Source organism: Pleurodeles waltl, chromosome 6, assembly GCF_031143425.1.
Source record: "Pleurodeles waltl isolate 20211129_DDA chromosome 6, aPleWal1.hap1.20221129, whole genome shotgun sequence".
Classification (NCBI taxonomy): Eukaryota; Metazoa; Chordata; class Amphibia; order Caudata; family Salamandridae; genus Pleurodeles; species Pleurodeles waltl.
The window spans coordinates 608,600,447-608,617,261 of NC_090445.1; the positions used below are offsets into that span (position 1 = coordinate 608,600,447).

At 43.1% G+C, this 16,815-nt stretch overlaps 1 protein-coding gene across 1 annotated transcript in view; it reads right to left on the reverse strand.

Moving 5' to 3' along the window:
• CACNA1S (calcium voltage-gated channel subunit alpha1 S) overlaps nucleotides 1-16,815 on the reverse strand; it is a 381,085-nt gene that overhangs the window by 295,729 nt on the left and 68,541 nt on the right. The window lies entirely within an intron of this gene.

A 16,815-nucleotide genomic window follows, 5' to 3' on the forward strand; every position in this document is an offset into this window, starting at 1 on the left:
ATGTTGGATGAGGAGTCCTTTCTCAATCCACCTAAGCCTGAGTTGTTACATAAAGGTGAAATTCACCATCTTGTCAGCAGCAGAGGGTATTCAAAATGTGTTAAATGACACATTATACAGCCTCAAAGGTAAATGTCAGGGGTAACATTGTAATCTAAGGGTTCAGCATTCCTGAACACCTCAAATGCCCAAGAGCAACCCTGCAGGTTCTGACATACCCAGGTCTAATGAGAGATCAGCAGAAGTATGATCTCCTCAAGACAGTGTTTCAGTTTTATGGCTATAACTTCAGGGGCTGGGATAAAGGTAGACTCACATAAAGTGTCAGACATCTGAGATGCTGCACCACCCCAATCGAATGTCGAAAGTGAGAAGCTTTCTGGGGATGCCAATCTACGGAGGGAGGTTCATCCCCAATCTGGAACGCTTTTACAAGCTCTTGAGACCTCTGACAAAAACAAGCATGACTTGGAGTTGGACAGATCCACAAGAGTGAGCTTTTCAGTCCATCAAATACTCCACTCTGCATGCACAATCATGGCCTACTTTGATCCAGCAGCAGCCATCAAGCTGATCATAAAGTCCAACACTGTAGCGCTTGGGACTGTCCCAGTGCAGGGCCGAGGCAGGAGTGGTCAAAAACTCCTAACATTTGCCAGCCAATTCCTCACAGGTATCGAACATAGGTATTCTGGACATTCTGAACTGGAGGAGAAGGCATGGTGTCACTCCACTTCCAGTTACATGCATACGAATAACACTGCAAGACAGTCACGCACAATAAACTACCCCTTCCTCTCTTTGTTGACATGGCTCCACACACACTTCCCTTTATTGTAAAATGGACAGTACTGTTACAAAAGTATCAATTATCGCTATCATGGAGACTGGGGTGCAAAAACACAGTCTACCTGTCTCAACACTGATGCTAAGCAATGCGTAAATCAGGTGGATCAAATGGCATGCCCAAAAGCTCTTTCATCAGGCACCACTGACAGCACTTTTCCATTTCTTCTTCTTGAGCTTTGCACAGTTTAACTAAATGACCATTTAAAAAAGAATTGTTGTCACTGCCCCACGGAACAGCTCTATTTTTTTTATAACAATGAGTGAATCTCTCTGCCTATATTGTCCTGAACTGAAGGCACGACAAAGGCAAGCCTGTCTGTGCCCATCCGTGCCTGTACCGCACCCAGCACCAGGTACCCTGGCTTTCCTGCCACCCACTGCTACTTCACCGAGGAGCTCCGAGTCATGAACCCTGGGCGTCACAACAGCAACTACTTAACCATCTCCCCTCAAGCAAACAAGAGACCCTTCACTTCCCAAAGCTGCAGCTTCGCCTGCAACATAGAGCCACCAACCCACAGTACCTACACCACACCGACCCAGAAGGACACAAACAACATGGAATCACTCAATGCCTCCTGCTCAACTCCTGATCCCTCTGCAAACACACCACAGAAATCGGTACACCATCACCCTCCTCTCCCCAACACGGCCTTCATCACCAAAACCTGGCTACACCATCCTCAAACCCCAACATCGCCACCTCAACACCCAATGGCTACAAGATTATATACAGAGACCGCACCAACAACACGGCGGGTGCATTGCTATCATCTCGAAGAATACCACTCAATGGATCAACAACAATGATAACACCTCACCCCTCACAGAACACCTAAATTTCCAGCTTAAGCCAATGTCAAAACAACCGTAAGAGGCACCTTTGTATACAGACCCTCGGGGCCTTGACCAGCCTTTTGAGACTCCACCCTCAACATCATCACACCACTAGCCAACTATTACATCCTACTCTGTGCCCTCAACTTCCACATTGATGACCCCCAACAGGGCCAAATCCACCACCCTCCTCGAAAACATGAGCAACCAGGGGTGGCTCCTCTATAAGGGCGGAGCTGTGTCGCCCTCTGCCAGCAGCAGCAAACTTTTTATCCAAAAATGATAATAAACTGTGTTTATTATTGTTTTTGGGGAAAAGGGGCGAGCAAAGGGGGTGACAAGCAGTGAGGGGAGAGTGCTCAGCACTCCCCCTCACTGTGCATGTATGTTTTGCCGGCCGTCTTGGGCCAGCTAAACACACATGCGCAGAAGGGTCTCTCCAGTCCAGCAACACAGTTATTGGACTGGAGAGAGCCTGCATATGCTCCTATTCTAATTTCCAAAAAGCGAGGTGGCTGTGCAGTAGGTTCGCACTTCCTACTGTATTGGTAAAATAAGAAATAGCAAAAAATGTGTCCCAGTATATGAAGGTACTGTAACGGGTGCCAACACTAGTGGGCATCCAGCCACCAGGAATGCGACTGTGTCAGTTGGAAACTCCAAAGACACTTAGAAACATGATATTGTCAAACTAGGGAACACCATAATAGTCCATTCCTTCTTGTCAGAGAAAACAACAGTTTGAGGTAAGTGTGAGGTAGCAATTCTTTTTTGTTCTTTCCAACAGTTCATGAAAAAAGCAGCCATCTTAAGTCCAAGAATGCAACAGCCAACATGTGTTTCGTCAACAAAACTTTTCAAGGCTGTGAGCTGTACATGCAAAATCATGAGCAGAGGATCTAGTTTACTAAAGTCCACAGGGCCAGAGATCCATTTACATAAGTGCTACAGATGCATGATGATGTGCATGCAAAAAATACAAAATTAGTGGATACAAGCAAACCCACATGCATAGAACAAAATCCCCAGTCTGCCTGGAAGTGTCTGGGTTGGGCGCTCCCAGCTAATCCTGACGCTGCCTGGAGAAACGTCAGGATTGCCCGCAGGGCAGGCTGAGATCCTGTGCCTGCAGCAGACTGAGGAGCATGCGGAGCTAAGTGTTTTAAAAAAAATATTTTCATTAAAAGGGATACTCCACTTGAGGTTTTTATGGAGATGACTCCGTGCATGAAGCACGCTGTTACCTGCAGTGCTTTTGCAGAAGAGGCTAGTGGGGACAAAGTTATTAGCAATCTTGATATTAACATACAAGAAATCCATCTCCCGGTCACGTATCTTAAATGTAAAGAACAAATTCAGGTTGTTCAATGCAATATGATTGAAAAAAAAAAATCATGTAACTGATCCTTGGATCCATTCCAAATGATAAAAAGATCGTCAATGTAACATGTAGGGAAAGTTTTGTGCTGGGTCCACCTCTCACTCTCCTCTACCCATACATGTCTCTCCTCCCATCAGCCCATGAAAATTCTGGCGTAGCTTGGCATGAAACAACTGCCCATCGCCATGCCGACTAGCTGACCATACTACACATCATTGAACAGAAAAAAATTGTTCTCCAAGCAGAATCTTAGTACGTCAAGCAACATCAAACCATGATCATACATGTGTGTTGCTTTGTCACAAAAGAAGTGCCTACGTGCCTAGATGCTCAACTCATGATTAATGCATGTGTAAAGTGAGACCACATCCATGGTCACCATAAAATATTATGGTTGCCACAGTATATTACTGGTCTAAGTAACAAAGTTGGTACTGTCCTCACACTAGGAGAGCAAATTAAGTACATAGGGCAATAGAAAGAAATCTAGGTAGATAGAGGTGCGTTCCAGTAACCTGTTGTTGGCAGAAATAAGGGGTCTCCCTGGTGGCTCTTCGTATTCTTATGCACCTTGCGCAGGATATAAAAATAGGGTGCCAGAGGCTTGCTCACATATAAAAATTGGAATTCATCTGTATTCAATCAGCCTTGTGCTCTCCAATCTCCCAAAAGGATGTCATATTTAGAAATAGTCATTTTATAGCTGTCAAAAGTGGTCATCTCATAATTGAGTGTGGTTTTGAGTTGTCGGACTGCCTTCCTCGGATACTTGTTAATGTTGCAGAGCACCACATTGCCCCCCACTTGCCGGAGGGTTTAATGACAAAATCTTGTGCTGTGGATAAAGTGTCTAAGGCTGCCCTCTGTCCCGTGCTAAGATTCAGACCATAACTATTCTTTGAGTTCTGCCAAATCTTCATGAGATCTCAGGTTACAACTTCATGAAAAGTGTCTATGCTTTCATGCGGTGTAGTGGGATTGCATTTAGATTTCAATTTAAAATTGTTCTCACTAGCCCTGTGTACCTCAAGGTTTAATTAACACAGGAAGCTTCTTTCAGATGCCCACTCAGTGGCCCCACCCTCCAGCTCTGTTAGCTTAACTAGACACTCTTTATCACCCAAGCAGAGAGTCTCAAGAATAGGATCTTGAGTTGGGGCTGTCACAAGTACAGGTTTCGGTCCCATTTTCTTGTCTTGTAACATAAAAACTTTCAAGAGTTTCCATTTGGTTAAAACGGAAAAATAAATCAACTCTCGCCCTGCAATTGTCCACATTTGCTATGGGACAAAAAGATAAACCAAGTTCTAAGAATGATTGTTCATCCTTACTCAAAGAATGTGATGAGAGATTTATAATGGTCAATTGATGCTCATCCATCACTTCCTCTTGGTCTGCCTCATGTTTTTCCCATGTGGCAAGCTGTCCTTGACTGTGTCCTCCACCTCGGTGGGTTTTCTTCCTTTTACGCGGTCTCCTCCTTTTCCTCTCGGTGGCCTTTTGCGAGGTGCCTTGTTTAGCTGTAAAAAAATAATATTTGGCCAATGTAGTGAAGGGAAGAGCATCTTTACCAGAAGTCCCTGCTTGTTGTCCCAAATATGAAGAATAGATATCCGAACCAGATATTGCCCCTAGCTTCATTAATTTACATGGTTTATTGTCTAGACACTGTATTGTTTTAAAATAGTAGTATTATTATATCTCAAACGTGTTTCTCGCACCTGCAGTCGAGCCCAAACTCTTCAATGCAGAGCGCAAAGACTGTCTTCGGGTGCTTCTGGTTCTGCTAATGGTTTTTCTCTAGGGTCTGCCTCGATGCAGAGATGGACTGCAGCAGACCCCAAACCCCTTCTGGCTGTCGGGGAATCTGTTTTGGGCCCAGAGTTTCCAAGCACCCGACCCTGTTTCGTGGTGGCAATCGGGGTATTAACCACACGTTTCTACATCGGTGCCACAAGCAAGAGTTAAGGCCGCACCCTGATGTTCGTGGACAATGGATCGGGCATATTCCTCCGTCAAGAAGTCAGTCGAACATTCCCCTGCATTGGACCTACACGTCAATTCACGTGACCATGTGACGTGTCGGCCAAAATTAGTGGAAACCAGTCAGCAAGCACCTTGACCTTTGTTTGGCTGATATCGACTGCTACAGAGATACAGCAAGTGTCTCCTGGTAACGGTGACAGTTAGTTTAGTCCGGTCAGCTGTTTCTCCCCACCACAGCAGCTTTTTCTTTCCAGATTGATTACTTAACTTTCATAATTGGATTTACATTTTTTAGCCCCTTTTCTGACAATAATTCTGCTGTTGTCATACCTAGCACTGCTATATTCTTTGGCAGAAGAGCTTATATTTCCTTAATTTTTTTATCAGTTTTGTCTAGCAGAGACAGTGATCTGCCTGAATTGTCTCAAATAAGAATGGATGAGGAGACCATTAAAAAGGTTCTTCAACAAGAAATGCGCACCTGTGTGCGGGAGACCCTTAACCAGGGTATGTCCATGAGAGATTCCAGTAATGATGGAGGTCTAGGATCCCTTATGGGGGAAGTCTCAACAAGAGAAAATACTGAAGGAGAAAAGGAAACTAGAAGCAAAACACTTTGAGAAGGGGGGGGGCATACCAGTTAAAAAAAGAAAAAGGGGGCCTAAGCACCTCGACCATAACAGGAGGTCTAAGCACCTTAAAGAGACTAAGAAGTCCAAGCACCTCGACACAAAGAGGACGTTTAAGCACCTCAAAAAGGTCAGGAGGTCCTTGCACCTCTTACAAAGTGGGTGTCCTAGGCGGCACAGTCATGGAGGATGTCCACTACAACACAAATGAGTTTGAGGTCCTAAGTGACATTCCACTTACTGGTGACGATGAAGAAAACCCTGATGATGTTTCCCCTTTGGATGATTATGTTCTGGACCTTGATCTAGAGGATCCTGATGGAGCTGATTTCCTCATGAAGGAGGATGTTCTCTCTACCTCTGACAATGTTATAAGAGACCCCCTGGTAGAGGAAATGTTCTCTCCAGATAAAATCAAACATCCTAGAAGTGCTGAATGGTGGCCTTTGGACCACATAGCTAAATTTATAAAACAATCGATCAGAAATCCGCTGGAGAAAGGCACAAAGAATGTTTTAAGAGCAGAATGCTCAAGACCGGTCATACAAGATAAGGTGTGCCTTACTCAAAATCTTGATCCAGAATTAATCACTTTTCTTTTTAAACTGGGCAGAGACCTAGGAAAGGTACAGAGAGAGCCTTAAAATCCTGTCAAGACCGTTTCCTTGATGTAGTTTGACCTTTATTGAGAATAATGGATATGGTGGAAGAGGCCCACACAAATGACCTAGCACTCGTCACAGTCCCCCGCATCAAACACACCACCACAGGAGGCAGATCCTTCTCCTACCTCGCCCCCAAGGCCTGGAACTCCCTCCCCACCGACCTCCCCAAGGCCCAGGATCTCCTGCTCTTCAGAAAAAAACTGAAGGCATGGCTGTTCGAACAGTAACTCCTCCCCCCCAGCACCTTGAGACCCTAGCGGGTGAGCAGCACGCTTTATAATTTTTCTGATTGATTGATTGATTGATTGATTGCCCCTAGATATAGACTCACTCAGATGATGGAGCCAAAGAGATATGGTTCTCCTCAGGAACGCTAATGTAGGCCTTAGTGCCGAAAGGTGTAAAATTGTCTTGATGAATATTAACCCAAAACTGGTAAATCTAGCAGAGAAAGAACCTTTAGAGAATCCTAAAGGCCTCCCATTTGGAGAAAATATGATTAAGTCCCTCAGGAAATGTGTGGCAAAGTTCACATCACTGGATAAAGTGCAATCCAATACACGCAAGGTTTTCAAAGCAAATGTTTTTGGACGGGCCGGAAGATGGGTACTTTCTGCCGGCCAAAGTTTCCAAAGGTCCCGATTCTCAAGATTCCAAAGAGGCTCAAATAGATTCTACCAGTCAGGTTCTGCTGCGTTCCTTTACCCACAAAGAGGTTGTGGTAAACGTAAAAGAGGTCATAGATCGCAAGGGCAACACATAACAGGATACCAAGGTGAGTACGGCAACTTTGAGTTTTTATTCTTCCCTAACAAAAGTAGGAGGATGTCTCTGACATTTTTCCTGTATTTGGGAAAAAAAATAACACAGGATCCTTGGGTATTAGACACTGTCTGAGGGTTCAAGATAAAATTTTGGAAACAGCCCTTTCAAACAGTTTCCCCAACAGTTTTCACAACAAAACAAAAAAATTGTAGACGAGGATATAGAAAATTAGCTGCAGAAGGGATCAATCTCAGAGGTTCCCTTAGATCAAAAGGTTTTCATAAGTACTTTGTTCCTTGTGGAAAAAAAGGTCAAAGGATGGAGACCAGTGATAAATCTAAGAGAGCTAAACAAGTTTTTAGTTCACAGGCACTTCAAGATGGAAGGGATTCATCTTTTGAGGGACATGTAACTCAAGGGAGATTGGCTAGTAAATTTAGAACTGATGGATCTCTACCATTCCCGTGGCCCAGGAATTTCAATCTTATCTCCAGTTCTTTTGGCAGGATCGACTTTATCAATTCAAAGCGCTTCCATGTGGACTTTCTTCAGTTCCATGGTGTTTTAACAAGGTAATGAGAGCTATAGTTTCCTATCTCAGGTAGAGAGGAATATGGATGTTTATTTATTTAGACAACATACTTAATATGTCATAGTGTGAGGTGCAAATCATGAAAGACCTGGACATAGTAATTTCTGTCCTGATGAGTTTAGGTTTTATCATAAACAAAGAGACATCTGTACTTTCCCCTTCAAATTGTTAGAGTTTTTGGGGTTTACTATAGATACTATAAAAGTGGTGCTTTTATGACCCCCAAAGAAAATTACAAAGATTAGAAAAGAAATAAGATAAATTCTGAAGCAAGAGCACTCAACCCTGAAGGAGTTGGCCAGACTTCTGGGTCTCTAGTCATCTTCCATTCAAGTGATTTTCCCCGGATCTTTACATTATCAGACCCTGCAGAGACTAAAAGGGAAGGCCCTACGGGAAGGCTCATAGTATGGAGACAAGGTAGTTTTAGATGAGGAAGTAAGATCAGAACTTTCATGGTGGGTAATGAACTTGGATGCATGGAACAGCAAAGCAATCTTTGGCTGTTCTCCAGATTTTGTGCTGGAATGAGATGAAAGCTTAGCTGGTTGGGGTGCTCGCTTAGGTTCTCAGGAAACTAGTGGATTATGGTCTAATTCAGAGAAACACAATTACATGAACTGTTTGGAATTGACAACAGGTTTGTATGCCCTTATGAGTTTCAAGAAATGTAAGGCAGGGCAGTTTTATTAAAGATGGACAATGTCTCTGCAGTAGTGTATATACATCGTTTAGGTGGAACAAGATCTTTAGACCTATCAGAATTAGCAAAACGACTCTGGCTGTTCTGTTCTAGAACACACGATCTCTCTGAAGGCAGAGTATTTAGCTGGGAAAGCAAACATTGCTGCAGATTGGAATTCAAGGTTTTTGTGAGACAGAGACTGAAAACTGAACAGTCTTTACTTAAGAAAATTAGCTCAGATATGGGGTCCTCTGAAGTTAGATCTCTTTGCAAGCAGGTAGTCAGCTCAGCTGAAGACATACTACAGTTGGATGCCAGACACAGGTGCTCTAGCAGTAAATGTGTTTCTTCAATCATGGAAAGGAGCAAGGGCTTGTGCCTTCCCTCCCTTGCATGATTCTGACAGTTCTTCATAAGATCAGACATGAGAAATACTCCCTTGTTCTGTTAGCCCTGTTTTGGAGTTCGCAGGCATGGTTCCCAATGACATTGGAACTAGCATACCACATCCCCTACTTTCTTACGGCAGATGAAGACCTAATGCAAAACGTAGATGCGGAGGAACATCCTCTTGTTTAGAATGGAACTTTGAATCTTCTCGTCTGGAGAGTGTCTAGAGATCTTCAGAAGTGTCTAGCCTTTCAGGAACGGCTAAGGACCTCCAGGAAGAATCCTGGGCACCAGAAACCCATGGTAGATGTAGAGGAATATGGTAGACATGGGTATGTTGGTGCATGGAAAGGGACCTGGATCCCGTGCAGGTGCCTAAAGTGAAAGTTCTTAATTTTCTCATAGAACAATTTATTTGTGGTCTTAACTATAGAACTATTAACTGTTGTAGATCTGAGATTTCTGCAGGTCTTACTTTGATCAATGGCAGGACTATAGGTAAGAATGTTTTGGTTTGCAGAGTGCTCAAAAGCATTAGACTGAGGAGACCTCCAAGAGCTAGATACAAGTCATTATGGGATGTAAATGTAATCCTCTCTTTGTTTACGTCGTGGGCTTGTCATAGGTTTTTGTATTTGTAAAGACTTTCTATGAAGTTGGCTTCTTTACTTTGTTTGATTTATTGCCGACAAGTGTCTGCTATTAAGGCACTGGAGGTGAAATCTATGATGAGTTTGGGGGGCTACTTTTGAAGGGAATAAAAGAACAAGAATTATCTCTGACAAACATTTTTACCCAAGGTTGGATGCTTGTTAAAAACATTGCTTTGTGAATTGAATGAAAAAGTATGATAGTAGAATGTATGAACTGTGTCCAGATGGAGTTAACCAACTTTTACTTTCTTATATTAAACTATTCAAAGCAGTTTCCACGGTCACCTTAGCAAGATGGGTTAAATGGATTATGCAGTCTGCTGGTATAGACTTAGGAACATTTTAAGCACATAATTTGAGGGGAGCTATGACAAGTCAGGCCCTTTTGAAAGTTGGTAGATTGGAAGACATTTTAAGAGCAGCTGACTGGCCCAACTTCCCTCACATTTGTGAAGCATTATTTTAATTGAACACGTCTGATGTGATACAGAGGGACTACCAACATACATAATGGTAGCCTCTGGTCTTGTAATGAAATAGCGAGTCTCCAATTGTAATGCCAAGAGAGTCTACATTTTATTAAAGACGCTAATACTATCCCACCCTACCGAACCCCTCACATAAATGCAAAAAAAAAAAAAAAAAACAATAAAAAAAGAAAAGAGATTTTGAAGGAATATACAAAGATTATGAGATTGGATGATAATTTATTAAGTGCATATTGCTATAAGGTTCTATTTTTGGTTTGCACACTTAAGATGGTTAATGTCTTAAATCGCTTTGTTCTTTCATTGTAGTTTGATATCTAAAAAAAAATTGTTACAGAAAATATCCAATGATCAGTTAGCGAAAGACCCGTTCCTCGGAAATTCTACATTTTCAGTGGATTCTGTTCAAGTGCTGTCCTGTTTGCCATTAAATGTTTTGGATCCTACATCATTTGAATTTAAAAGGTGCAGAGTGTTGTTTAGCTGGACCTTTTTTTTAATGTATTGCTGGTTCTGTTCTGAAATGCTTTTTTCCCTTTATGATGTTAATTCCTTTTAAGTGCTGTGTGAAGTAGCATTAAAGGGATTTATGCATAATGTAAGCCTCTGTGTCTTTAATGAAATTCAAATTCGCTTGGCATTACAATTGGAGAATTGCTATTTCCTCCCACTCTACATTACGCATATCTGTGCATTTCTATTTTTTCAATGTGTTTTCCATGCTTCGTATTTGCTTGTTGCATATTTTCTGAGATGAAAATGTATGCACTTCAGCAGAAGGAATGAGCATCACAGTGCTAAAACGGGTGTATGTCTTATGTTTTCTGGTTTTTATCATAAGTTGATGGTGCACGTTACTTAACAATTGGCCATGAGGAAGACCTTTGTGGTTGAAATCTGTTGCCATAATAAATCTGTGGAAACTACCTGTGGAGTGTGAGTTTGGTATTGGTATCTGTGAAACACTTTTGTTTTGAGATTATATATATATATATATATATATATATATATATATATACACACACACACACACATATACACACACACACACATATATATATATATATATTTATTTTCATATATTCACTGAAAAAAAGGTTACAGGGACTTGAAATAACTCCAACTCTAAGAGCTGAATGTCTATGGTTTTGTGCATGTAAAATCTGAACCCAACTATAATGTCCCTGTAACCTTTGGGTTTTTCAGAGAATTTGTTTTTTTAATGTTAAGATGCCCATCCCAGTGCCCTGGGGGGGGGGGGGCAGGCAGGGCCTGGCCTGGCATTGTGCTGCCCCACCCAAGCATGCTAGTCCTGTCCCGCTCCTCCATTGTCCAAGTTCATGTCCCTTGCTCCCTCATTACAGCCCTGTGTGGCCATTGTTCTGACACTTCCCATCCCCCCTGCCTTGAACGGTTAGCTTGAAGTCCTATCCACCTCCTCCCAATCCTCTGTTGTCCGAGTCCATGCATCAGCCCACTCACACCTGCCCTGCCTGGTCTGATGTGCTGCTACTGACTCCCATTTGGCTTGATGTCCCTGCCCACTCTTCCTGCCCTTCGTTTCTGAATTCTAGAACCCATCATTGCCCTCCTGCTTAGCCTCTGAGCTTAGCTTGCTGTCCCTCTTCTCCTTCCCTCGCCCTCCGATGTCTGTGTGCATGCCCCTGCTCCCTCTTTTTAGCCCAACCATGTTCCATAGATCTGCCACTGTCCCTTCTATCTACTTTGAGTGTTCTGTTAAGCTGCAACTGCCACTCCTACCTGCCTAGCATGGTCAGATGGCTGCCACCTGTCCCTGCCACCTCTACACTGCCTGTCCGAGTTCCATGTCCCTATTTCCTCCCTCCTGTCCTCCATGGTCCCTTTTGCTGCCACTCTCTTCTGCCTTCCATGCTCTGTTGTGCTGCAACTGCTCCTCCTGCCTGCCCTGTGTGGTTTGTTGTAAAGCCCCTTTCCTCTCATGTCTGTGTCCAGCCCCTACCCATCGCTTCTGTCCTCCATGGTCCTTTGTGCATTCCCCTCCCTCTTGCCCACCATGGCCATTTTGCTGCTACTAACCCACCCGCTTGCCATGCATGGTATTCTGTGCTGCCACAGCCTCTTCAACCTGCCCTGTGTGGTCAGCATCTACCCCCGACCCCCTCCCACCTTTCCTCTGTTGTCTACGTGTATGCCATTATAGTCTCACTGTTGTCCTCCACGGTGTGTTGTGCTTCCACTGCCTATCCCGCCTGTCCTCCAAGGTCAGCTTGCTGCTCCAGCCCTACCCCTTTAACCTATTGCCTCCCCTTTTCCATGTGCAGGCTCCTATCCTCTCCCTCCTGACTTCTTGTGTCAATTGTCATGCCCCTACCCCCTTCTTCCTGCCCTTAATGGTCCATTATGCTGTAACTGTCCCTCCTGTCTGTCCAATATGGTCAGTTTCCTCTCCTTGCCTCTTTCTCCTCTGCTCTCTGTTGCTCATGTGCATGGCCCTGTCCGCTCCCTACTGCTTTCCATGATCTGTTGTTCTGCACTACTGTACCGCTTACCCTGTGTGGTGTATTGTGCTGCTTCAACTCCTGACGTCTGCCCTGTAAGATTAGTTTGGTGCCCATTTTCCTCCTGACGTCTGTTATCAGAGTCTATGTCCCTACCCCATTCCTCCTGCCCTCAGTGATCCAATGTACAATACTTGCCAACATTTTTAACTTGGTAAGAGGGAGATTTTGGAGAAAAAAAACTTTGAAAAAGAGGATATTTAAGGCAGGGGACAGATCAAATAAACCTCTTTTCAGCTTAAAAAATATCGGAAGGCTCCTGCCTCAATCAGGCCTTGGCCTGTATGGTTGTACTGCCACTGCCTCTTCCTTATGTCCACAATGCTCTGAATAATTGCCAAAGCCTCTCCTGCCTGTTCTTCATTATTGATTTGTTGCCCTGCCCACTTTCACCTTCCCTCTATGGTCCGTTGTGCCACTGCCCCTCCCGCCTGCCCAGCTTGGTCAACTTGTTGCCTTTGCACCCTTCTCCCTGCCCTCAGTTATCAGAGTCGATGCCCCTGACATCGGTCTCCCCACAGTATTCAAATGAACAACTAGATTGCTAACTTTTTGTATTTATTACATAAGTGTGGCACAACTGATGTCATCTTGATGTAGTCAAAACTGTAATAGCAAAAGCATTTCCTGCAGATATTATAAAAATGAGAAGGTTTTATTCCCATGTAAATTATGGTTAGTGCACAAAAAACAAAAACGAGGACATGTTTTCTGAGTTCTCCAATAGCAATGATTTGCCATTTTGATGTTTTTTATCCAGCTGTTCACTTAATTATGTGTTACACTTAGGGGGCAGAATGTGGTGTTACGGCCACAGCTGCAGCCTTTGTAACTGGGGAGCCAGGTTCGAGTTTCAGCTTCAGCTCCACATCACTTAATCTCCCCATTCCTAAAGTCCAAAAGGAATGTGTTCTTGAGTAACATAACTGATGCTCATGTAAAGCACTCCAATACCTTCAGGTCAAGGCTGCACTATAAAAAGCTGCAAAAACAAAAACACAATCAACTGTTTTGAACACTTCTCCCATTGAGTTATACTTGGGCTACATGGGGGTGACATATGTGCTACATTTGGGCTCTTTTAACTCTGGAGGTCATTTTGGGAGACTTATTTGTTATGAAACTCCCTAATCTCCTCATTTACTGCAGTATCCTCAGTAGAAAATGTTTTCAGTTTTCCACTTAGATTCCTTCAAGATGAAGGTCAGATGTGCCACACCTCTGGCATAAATTCAGAATGCTGGCACTCTAGTTGCTTATTAGAACACTGTAGTAAACTGCTAATCACCAGAGAATTAATTGGCAGTCTGCTGCTGGTGATAAAAAGGCATGTTTCCGTCTACACGTCAGAATGTTTTAATTAAATAGAAGAGAAAGATATTTGAGAACACACTTAAAACATGTCTAATTTTTCTTTCAGCGGCGCTAACCATAATTCCCATGACAAAACGAACCCCCTCATTCTTTTCCATTCTAAAGTAAACGTTTTAAGTTTTACCAGTTTGATTCAATCAAGAGGGCTTCAGGTGTGTCAAACTTTTGTCATAAACAAAACTGTTAGCGCTCTTGTTGTTCTTTAGAACACTTTAGGAAGCTGTTGTAGAACACATGATAATCAACTGATAAGCTGCTTCTGTTGGAAGTACGTTTTACTGAGAATGTCGGACTTCATTCTCATATGGCTGAGAAAGATAGTGTGAATTTACAGAAAATATGTTCTCATTTAAGCTTCTGTAGCATCTTTCATAACCTCTATGGGAAAAGCATAAGCATGAGAAAACAGTTCTCTCAAACATGATTCATAAAATTCCAGCACAAGGTTTTTTACAGGCTAAAATCTCCCTAGCAACAAATGATTTATATTTTCACTAAAATATGTTGTCACTTTTTATACATTCTCCTTTTTATGACCCTTAAAACCTGCACTACAATGCATTTCAGTGGGTGCTATCATGTATATTGGTCCTAAGATGGATGCCAGCACTTTCTGGTTGAAGTGCTGACAGCCAATCAGATCTCACCATGAGATCTAGACTTAGGTATTGCCCCGATATCTATATTTCTTTTCGTATAATATTTCAAAAACTAATGAAGGAATTTACACCAAATCACAAAAAACACGCTTTCTGGATCGAGAGTTAGCTCTCTGCCAAATTTGGTGTAATTCCGTCTAGCGGTTCGGGCTGTAGTCATGTTGAAAATCCCTACAGTAATTAACATAGGAAACATACTTTTTTTGACCCCTCCCTTTTCCCAGGCCCCGCTTGAAAATCACCCTGAAACTTAACATGCAGAATAAGACACAGTAGGACACTTTTTTGGGAAAATTTAGGGAATATTCGTCAAACAGCACCAAAGTTATAGGCAAGTCATAAAAATGGTTTTCCTATGGAAAATAGGCCCTAACTAACTACCTACTGGCGACCTCCTTTAGGTAATATATAAAAATCATAAAAATATAGAGCTTTGTCGCAATTCTGGCATTTCTTCTAGCTATAAAAACAGGAGTACCAATACTAAATGTAATTGTACTCAATTAGCTGACATTGGAAGCATGCGAGATTGAGTTAGCCTTGTCAGGGTTCCAACTCATGACCTGCAGACCTAAGCTGATTTCAATGGTGAGCGCTAGTTCACAGAGGCATCTTGCCAATTATCATGTCACAATCGATGCGTATGTGACGTATCCTTTTAGCATTTCCTGATTCTTCTGCCACTGTGGCTTTTCTTCCAGTAGACTGCAGGCTAGGTAGCAGCTTGCGGAGCAGAACGAACTGCCAGGGCTCAACTACGCTCCGAAAGCCCCACTTTAGTTGTTGCGTCCTGCATGGTGGGGATGGTTTCAACATTTTTGCCCGGGCTGATTTTGGTTTCCAGTCCAGCTACGCACAGCAGAGAACACCAGAAAAAGCTGTAGCCACAACAGCTTTAGGAGTAACACTAACAAGACGAGCCACATTATTAACCACAACTGCTGTGGCCAAAGCCTCTACCAGGGAAGCAACAATATTTACAATAATAGTTGCAAGTGCATCGGGGATAGGTTCTAATACAGCTGTTAGCAAAGTATGAACTGCAGTAGTTATCACAGCCAACCCTATGGCAGGGACAAAAGTAGCAAGCACAGCAATAATGACAACAAAGAATACAACTGCTATCATTGTAAGGACAACAGCAGCCACAAAGGCAGGGCAGCAGCGTCACCATAACTTTAAGCACAGAAGGACTATAGCAGCAATCACATCTATCCCAGCAGAGGCAGCAGAAGCAACAACAGTTGAAATGACAAAAGAGATTAAAGGTGAATACATGGCATGTAATTGACCAGAGCAGAAATCAATCCTGTACACATAGCAGTTGCCACAGTTGTGACCACAGATGCCACCATGGCAGGGACAACAGCTCCCACAGCTCCCATCAAGGCAGAGACAACAGTGATTACATTTTTAGCAACATCTAGAAAAAGACAACAGGAAACATCTCAGGGACAGCAGCTGCCGCCAAAGCATAGACTATAGCACCAATCGCTATCAACATAGAAGCCATCTCAGCCAATAACATAGCAACAGCTGCAACCAAAGCAGACTCTGAAAAGTCACAGGGCTGGTTTTTATTGGGTCATGATTCTCTTCCAGTTCCTTCCTCGAGGTTTCTGGACCATATCCTTGGGAGCAGCTCTAAGACGATCATATATTTGCCATATGTCTCTCCTTCATGCGACTCTTATCAAAATCCGTCCCTTACTTCCTGCACAAGTTCACCCACTGGCGTTGCAGGAGATGATTCTGAGTCACCTAGATTACTGTAATTCAATATTGCTAGGGTCACCTGTAGGGTTGCCGAAAAACCACCAATTAATTCAAAATAGTGTGGCAGGACTCGCACTAGGATGAGCTTGCTAGTCGTCGGCATCAATGGCACTGAACACATTTAACTGGCTGCCAATTTCCTAATACAACATTTTTCAGGCACTCTGGCTTATTGCGCTCTCTATGCTTGTGGCACTTGCTATCTCCAAAATAAGTTTTGTTATTGTCAGACCTGAAATCGGAGGTCCTCCTGTGCTCACTTTGTTGTGATTACCTAGCTCAGTTGCTCTAGAATGAGTAGTTGTGTCTTTTCGGTAGAACTGCCTGCTCCTCAGTCTGTCAATGCATCAGCAGCTCCCATCTTTTGGCAAGGCTTTGAAAACCTGGCTTTTCACACAATCACTTGATCTGTCTGTGTTAGTACTATATCCCAGTGCAAAGTCACTTTTTCAGGTACCAGTCACCTTCTGCAAGTTATATTTACCTTACATTATGTTTCTCCATTCGACCTTGAGTCTTTGAAAGAGGTGGTAAGCAATGCAACTA